The 7,745-nt window shown below is 44.7% G+C and overlaps 1 protein-coding gene across 3 annotated transcripts in view; it reads left to right on the top strand.

Moving 5' to 3' along the window:
* Positions 1–3,456: 3,456 nt before the first annotated feature.
* The window catches only part of CASR (calcium sensing receptor), an 85,821-nt gene continuing 81,532 nt past the window's right edge, over positions 3,457–7,745 (top strand). Inside the window, exon 1 of one of the 3 annotated variants that reach the window (XM_007175611.2) lies at positions 3,457–3,560. The gene's annotated coding sequence lies outside the window, so the exon portion shown is untranslated. The other 2 variants (XM_007175609.2, XM_007175610.2) reach the window with 2 other exon arrangements.

Genomic DNA, 7,745 nt, shown 5'->3' with positions numbered 1-7,745 from the left:
TAGAGGACAGGAATCCCAAAGGAAGGTCTCTCTGAAAAGGTAACACTTAGAATTGAGAGCAAAAGAAGTTAGGGAGAAGAGTGCTCCAGACTGAGAAAAGTAAATGCAGAGACCCCAAGGCAGCATATGCTGGGCACATCCAAAAACCAGTAAAGGAACCAATGTGTGTGGAGCCAAGAAAGACTGTAGGAGATGACGTCATAGAAATAGCAAGGGGCCAGATAATGCTGGTCTCCAAGGGGCATGGCCTTTACTAGATTTTACTCTGAGAGAGATAGGAAGCCATTACAGACAAGGTTTTGAGCAGAGAAATTACACATCCAAGTTGTTTCAAATCTATCAATCCAGTTGCTGTGTGAAGAATAGACTATAGAGATATCCGCAAGGGTGGATGCAGGACCAGTTAGGAGGTTTTCTAAGAGTAAGATCATGCTGGCTTAGAGAAACTGGCAGTGGTGAAGGTGGAGAAAAGAGGATGATTCTGGATGTATTTGGAAATCAGAGCCAGCAAGACTTGCAGATGGACTGGATATGGAGTGTGAGGGAAAGAAAGGTATCACGAATGCCTCAGGAAAGAACCTCCTAACCCAAAGAGCTGTCTGACAGTTAGATGAGCTTTCCCTTGATGCAGTTATCCGAGTGGAAGCAGTTATTCCTTCATGGGGCCCTCTGAATGTTCTTCTCCCTCCAGCTCACCTGCCAAACAAGCTCCTAAGAGGATCTCTGCCCTTTGAGGCAATGGACCTAGGTGACCTCTAAGATAGCTCATGTGCAAAGTATTCTAGAACTTTAAGGCAGTCAGAACGTGGTCTATACATCATAAATTTTAGGCTAAATGGTTGCAAAGTAAATTTCCTACAGCAAAGTAACTTTTTAACTGCTATTTACCTTTTTCACCACACACGTATTTTTATTCCAGTCAAAATGGGTTACAATGAACAGCAGAGGCAGCTGCTTTGGGGTAAGCAGACACCACAAAAGCCTGGAGCTGGCAGATGCTGATGTGTGGAAGGAAGGAGCAACCCCACCCTCTTGGCCCTTGGGGATGGTTGTGAATACAGGCTACTCAAAAGAAAGTGTAATTAGAGAGTAAATAATTGAATTGTAAACAAGCATCCTAACATTTTCAAGTGCTCCATAAATCATACAGTTGTCACAGTGGTGCCACTATTGCTCAAAGCTCACTTGGAACTCTTCTTTGGGATTTGTCCTCAAAGGAAGTTAATGTAACTTACTCCAAAATCCAGTCTTTCAGGTGGTCAGATCCCTGGGAAGCTCTGCTTTCAAAAATCTCAGATTCTGGTTCACAGAAACTATAAAGCTTCTAGTCTATCTGGTGTTTGACCTCTCATGGCATCATTCATGACAAACAGGCATCTAACCTCTGCTTCAACCCCCAGAGTGAAGGAAATGTGGTTAACACCCCCAAGGCAGCCCTTTTTCATCTTCCTAGACAGCTCTGATTGTCAGAAAGTTCTCATTCATTTTGAACTGAAACCCGCCTCACCATACCTTGCACCCACTGATCAAAACAGAGTGTAGGGCAGTATTTCCCAAACATCAAGCACCTGTGTACCACCTCCACATTTTGTCCTTTTTACCATATCTAAGAATCACTGGTCCTATTAGCTCCTTAATATCTCCCTTTCAAATTACCCAACTTTCTTAGCCAAGTAACTTTGCCTTAAATGGAAACTACATCACCTTGTAAATGAAAAACCCACACCAATTAGAAATTAACAGCATAAGGAATAATATCAGAAGGAAGAGAAAGTGATGATGTTAAATTCTACTCAGGAACTGTTGCCTGGCAAGAGTGCTGATCCTGAGGCAGGCTCTCGCTTTGTTAGAACAGGAGATTAGCAAGTGTTGAGAGGTGTAAGGACAAAGCACCACAAAAATGATACTTCTTTCTTAACATCCATAGGTTCAAGAGAATGGAAGAGAGCATAACTTTTTTCACCACGTGATCCACTGTTATTTAACATTGTCTGTGTACCACTCAAAAGCATTGCCTATACTTCTAGTGGGAGATGTACACACTGGGACCCACTGGCAAAGCAGCTTGGCAGTGGTCAACCTGATCAGATTCAGGTCATTGTTCTGCCACTTCCTAGCTGCCCAATCCTATACACCTTAACCAGTTTCTTCATCTTCAAAATGGAAGTAACAATAGCTCTTCGGAGTGATGTTTTCTTAAAGACATTTGACTATTTTGCTCCAATTGTAAGTTGATGATTGAAGAGTATAAATTCGGGCTAAGATTGCAGTGTCATTCAGCTTTTGGGCTGAATTAACTCAGCCTTTGGGCACTGACCAGGCTGTGCTGGTAGCCAACTAAAATCTCTAAGATATTTTGATATGGACTGCTGCTGAGCCAAATCCCCCATTGTTAACTTGTATTGCTGGGCATTTGGGCCTGAGGGAGGACTAGGCATTTATTCTTATTAACTAGATTCTCCCCTTCACTTTAACCTGGTGCTTCAACATTTGTTCAACTCCTTCTCTTACCCTACATTTGAAGAGAAGGTGGTCAAACCAGCAGAACTGGGCTAGGATGAGGATGTATTTGTGATTCTAGATGCATCTGTTCTTCTGGAGTAGGAAAATGGAAACTTTTTGCTGAGTACCCATTAGGTATCAGGCACTTTTCTCCAATAACTTATTTAATGCTCCAAGAACCCCTTAAGGTAGGTGTTAACCCCATTTTACTGAGAAGAAATCTGCATTTTCACTTGAAGTCGTTAAGCATGGTAACTATGCAATTTCTTATTCTTTTGGCTTAATATTATTTTGTAAACACTTTCTCACATTGCTTCATATTTTCCTTTTTTTTTTTTTTTTTGCTTTATAAGTAAATAAATACTCCCTCCTTGTTCTAAAAACATTTTGAGGCACTCCTGCCTTGATGTTTCTCATTTTAACGATTGTATAATATCTCATTAAGTTACCCTACCATAATTTATTTTACCAATTTCCTATTGTTGACAGTTTGACTTTGTTTCTTTGCTTTTTGTGGTTTTGTTTTGGTTTGTTTTGTTTTTCTTTTTGTGGTTTTTTAAATTATTGTTTTCTGTAATAAAAGATCCTGCTACGAACATCTGCACATAAGTATTATTTTGTTCCGGAAATTTCCCCAAGAATGGAATTAATGCATCAAAGAGGATAACAACTTTTGTGGCTCTTTATAGAGACTAGCAAATTGCTCACCCAAAGGAGTATGTGTTATTTGAGGATAAAAAGAAATAACTGGCTGTTTACAAAAGAAATCAATCTCCCACTTATTCATAAAGTATTCGATCCCCTGATAGGTGGCAGGTGCCGTGCCAGGGACTGGGTACAGGGATGAGCAGGGCAGGCCGAGTCGCGGTCTTCAAGGAGCGCACGGTCAGGTCGGGCAGAGGAAACGACAGGCAACAGGTGTCTGCCTCTGACCAGGGAGGACCGAAGCGCCCTTTCGCGCAAGAGAGTGGAAGGAGGGAGCTGTTTGCAAGCACCGAGGAGATCTCGCAACGTAGGCAGCACCTGACCTGAGTCTTGCAGAATGAGTAAGAATCTTGGTACGCGATTTGTATTTATTTTACCGTGACTTTCTGGCCTTTTATCGGAAAAAAAAAGTTTCCCACTCTTAGCACAGAGCACAGAGAACGCTGGAGGAGTCGTAGGCCCCCAACCTCTTAAGCCTCTTTCCATCTCCAAGGAGGAGGAGGAAAGTGGGGGTCTCTCCAACCTCGGGAGCAGGATCTGGGGTCCGGGACCTCCCAGCGCGGCGCCGGAAAGAACAGGAGAGGACGCGAGCGCGGGGCCCGCCGCCCCGAGAACCAGACCCGACGCGTGGCCCTCGGCGCCTGGCTCCAGCGGAGTCAGCTCAGCACGACCTGGGAAGCCGGTGAGGGAACCGGAGCTGCCCGGGGTGGAGGGTTGAAGAGCAGCCCGCGAGCGGCTCCGAGGGGAACTGGACTCGGCAGTCGGGGACCCCGAGGGGGCGGGAGCGGGAGAGGGGCGGAGCTCCGAGGCCGGGCAGCGGCTGCCGCCCAGAGGGTCTGCGGGGGCTGCTTTGGACATACCCGAGGACGAGCGCCTCTCCGAGACCGTAACCTTGGCTTCGGGAACCGACCCCGCGCGCCGTCTTGAGCGCGCCTTGTGGAAACCCACGGCCGACGGGCTGGCGCTGCTCGCGGTGAGGCAGCCCGGGCCGGGGCGCCAGGTAACCTGGACCAAGAGCCGCGAGGGCGGTCAGAAAGGGCCCCAGTGGGGGAGGGGCAGTGACGGGGCTGGGGGCCGCGGGCTGGGGGCTAAGCGAAGGGCGCACGCTGGCGCAGCTCAGGCCTCGGAACACTGGGCGTGGGGCGTGGGGGGAAGTCAGGGTCCACCTTACCGGACCAAGGGCTCACCGGTCCTCAGAAGGGGCAGTGGGTCGCCCTCGCGGATGAACGGGAATGCGCACCAAGACGCGGCTTCTGCGTAGCGTCTTGTGCCTCCGCCTTGTTTCTGCCTGTGACACAATCAGAAAGTATTCCCTTTCCGTGTGTTAACAAGGGAACGGGCAGTTTTCTAGCGTGTGTGCATAAGGAAAGCTACAGCGTCAGCACCCATCCTTCTGGGCCATGAGTCCCCTAGCAGGATCCTTGGCCCAAGCCTCCAGCTGCCTTGGGGACCTTGTCTCAGTGACACCAAACTAAGGTGTCAGTCCCGGGGCTTTATCACCAGCCGCTATATTCCTTGGGGAGAAAAAAGAAGTACCAGTTTGATGGAATCTTATATTATTTTTTAATCAATAAATTATAGTTTAAATAGATGATTTTTTAAAAAATCAAATAATGCAAGTTTAACTTCTAGAGATATTCCTATACTTGCATTTATGTCTATTTATACCTTCCTTGTTTTTTACCCATATCTTTTTCAACTCTACTTCTTCCGTCCCCTCCCTTTGATTCGTTATCTCACCTCCTGCCTAATGAAAGTACCAAAAGAAAATGACGTCACCGCCACTGGCCGCATCCCTTAATCTCCAGCGTTCCTCGCTGGTCCCACCCCTGCTCTCTTCAAAAGTCTTTCACCCGGGTGGCCCTTGGGGTAGGGAGCCCACTCCCGAGCGGACATTTCTTTTACTTGTCTTTACTGTCCCAGAGATTCAAAGAAAGGAGCTTTGGGGAAGAGCCCCTGACGAATTCTGTACTACCTGTTCTTTCCCTTAAACTGGACTTTGCAAATACAGTTTAAGTAGAGTCTGGTACTGAGGAAAATTAATGAAGGAAATTTCCTAAAGTGTTCTAGATTTCCAGAAATTAACACTTCACCAGTTCCTATTCCTGAAAGCAGAACTTTGCCAATCATACCTCCCATTATCTCTGCTGCCTTCACCTAGGACCAGCAAAGTAACAGGCATAGGATTTTTCATCAGTAGCAATCTCATAGGGTGGATGTTTTATACTTGTGAAGGGGCTCAGGGACATACCTTTGTGGTAGACAAGGGGGGAGAGGAAGATATAGAAGAAGGAGTTAGAGGGGATTAGAAAGAGAGGAGCAGGCCAAGACCCTTAAGAGGAGAAGAATCCTGGAAGCGGGGCCCTGTCATTTAGGAACAACCTCCAGATAATTTGGCCAGCAGACCACACATGCAGCTTACTTCTCGCCATCAACCAACACAATCAACTACTTTCCAAGACTTTTTCTATGCAAGGCCAAAACATACTGAGAAAAAAATCAGCAAATCAACCCACTTTTGTCTATGTGATAAAATAGAAGTGGTTTAAATTATTTTTCCTGAATTAATAGAGTTTTTTAGGAGTTGTGTAGACTGCTTAAAATAACCTAATAGCTACTCCAGTCACTACAGTTTCCTTTGCTGTGTTCAGTTTTTCATGTTGTATGACCTTGACCTGGATCCCACACAGTTCAGGAAGTTCAGGTTGGTTAGAAGCTGCCACTTCTAAGAACCCTTTTAAATGAAGGATTGGGAGAGGAGAGGATTGGAAAATAAGAACTGAGTCTTGTGGTAGGGTAGGGGAATAATGAAGAGGGATGGACTGAGTACCAGCTTGAGACTGGTAATGAATCGGGTGTAATTCTCAGAACAAGGCAATAATGAGTAAGTAAGACGTGAATGAATCATTCATCATTCATTCGTTCATTCAAAATGTTTGCAGAATGCCTGGCTATGTACCAATCACTGGGAGAAAAATGATGAATAAAACCTGGCAAGGTCTCTGATCTCCTGGAGTTTACAGATGCTTTGGGGAGGCCACCATTAGTAAAATAACTAAGTATTGAATATGTAATTACAAACTAAGATAAGCTTTCCTTTTTTTTAAGCTTTCCTTCTTTTTTTCATTGTTATTTTATTTATTTATTTTGATTGTGCCAGGTCTTAGTTGCGGCTCACAGCCTGCTTAGTGGCATGCAAACTCTTAGTTGCTGCATGCATGTGGGATCTAGTTCCCTAACCAGGTATCAGACCCTCGTCCCCTGAGTTGGAAGGCAGATTCTTAACCACTGCGCCACCAGGAAAGTCCCTAAGATAAGCTTTCTAAAGGAAAGAAATAAAGGTCTTTGAGGGTGTATACAGACTGTCCTCTGAGATCAGGGAAGGCTTTCTCAAGGAGGTTTCCCTTGAGCTGAGATTCAAGGGTAGGTGGGAATGTTGGGGATATATATGGCTTTGAGGTAGGACCAGAATGTATCAGTTAGGAATTCCATTTGGCTACCAGTAATCAAGAAGCCAGGTGTAGTGTTTGCAATACTGCATATGCACACACGTAGAGTTGGAATTTCTGGAATTTGGGGGAAGGATGCTTTGCTATCACAGCATTGTTTGTACTGCCCTGAGTTGGTCATGGTTTTCCATTACTGTTGTTCTTGCTTCTAAATTAAATGTTTAGATTAATTTTACTCTTGTCAGTTTAGTTTATTGTGCACAATAAAATTTGTGCATTGTGGTTCAAATGTGAATCATCCATATTTCCACTGCTAAGGTAGATAGGTACGTAACTCCCATACCAAATTTGGCTTGTATGGTGATAGCTCATTGTTGTCACTGAATACTTTCCCAGGTGAAAACAGGTGTGGCAGGTCAGCTACAGTGTCTTCTCTCCACCCCTATCCACTGCTCTAGTTTTAGTTACCCTAAAGCTGCATGTACCTCTTCAAAGTTTCATATACAGTCCTTAGGTAAAGAAAAAAATTACTAATTGCATTGACGCTGTAAGTAAAATTAACATAAATCTCACAGTATAGTGGCATGGTGAGTTTTGACCAAGCATCATATTTCATGTGCAAATATTTTTACTCATTCAACAATATTTACAGTGAACCTTTAATATGCCTAGCACTCTGTTAGATACTGTGGGTAAAATGGATTAGTAAGAGTCAGTCCCAGCATTTAAGGAATTCACAGAAGTGTAAGAGGAGAGAGTCATACTTATCTATGTAAGGGTAGGAAAGCATTGTGGTTGCTATAATGGAAGCATAACTAAGGTACAGTGATGCATAAGGAAGGGGAGTGGTCAATTCTACTAGAAAAGGAGAGGAGGGGTCCAGAAAAGGTTCATGGAGGAGTTAACACTTGAGCTGAATCTTGAAAGATGAGACATACCACAAGATAGACAGAGGGGAGAAGGCATTATAGAAGAGGGATCCATGTGCCAAAACAAACAAAGACACGCATGAAACAGTGTCAAGGTCCAGGACCTGCAAGTGTCTCAAAGAGCTGAAGCATAAAGAGCAAAGAGGGTCTCATGAAGAGA

Source organism: Balaenoptera acutorostrata, chromosome 4, assembly GCF_949987535.1.
Source record: "Balaenoptera acutorostrata chromosome 4, mBalAcu1.1, whole genome shotgun sequence".
Classification (NCBI taxonomy): Eukaryota; Metazoa; Chordata; class Mammalia; order Artiodactyla; family Balaenopteridae; genus Balaenoptera; species Balaenoptera acutorostrata.
This window is presented reverse-complemented; position numbering and strand designations above follow the sequence as displayed.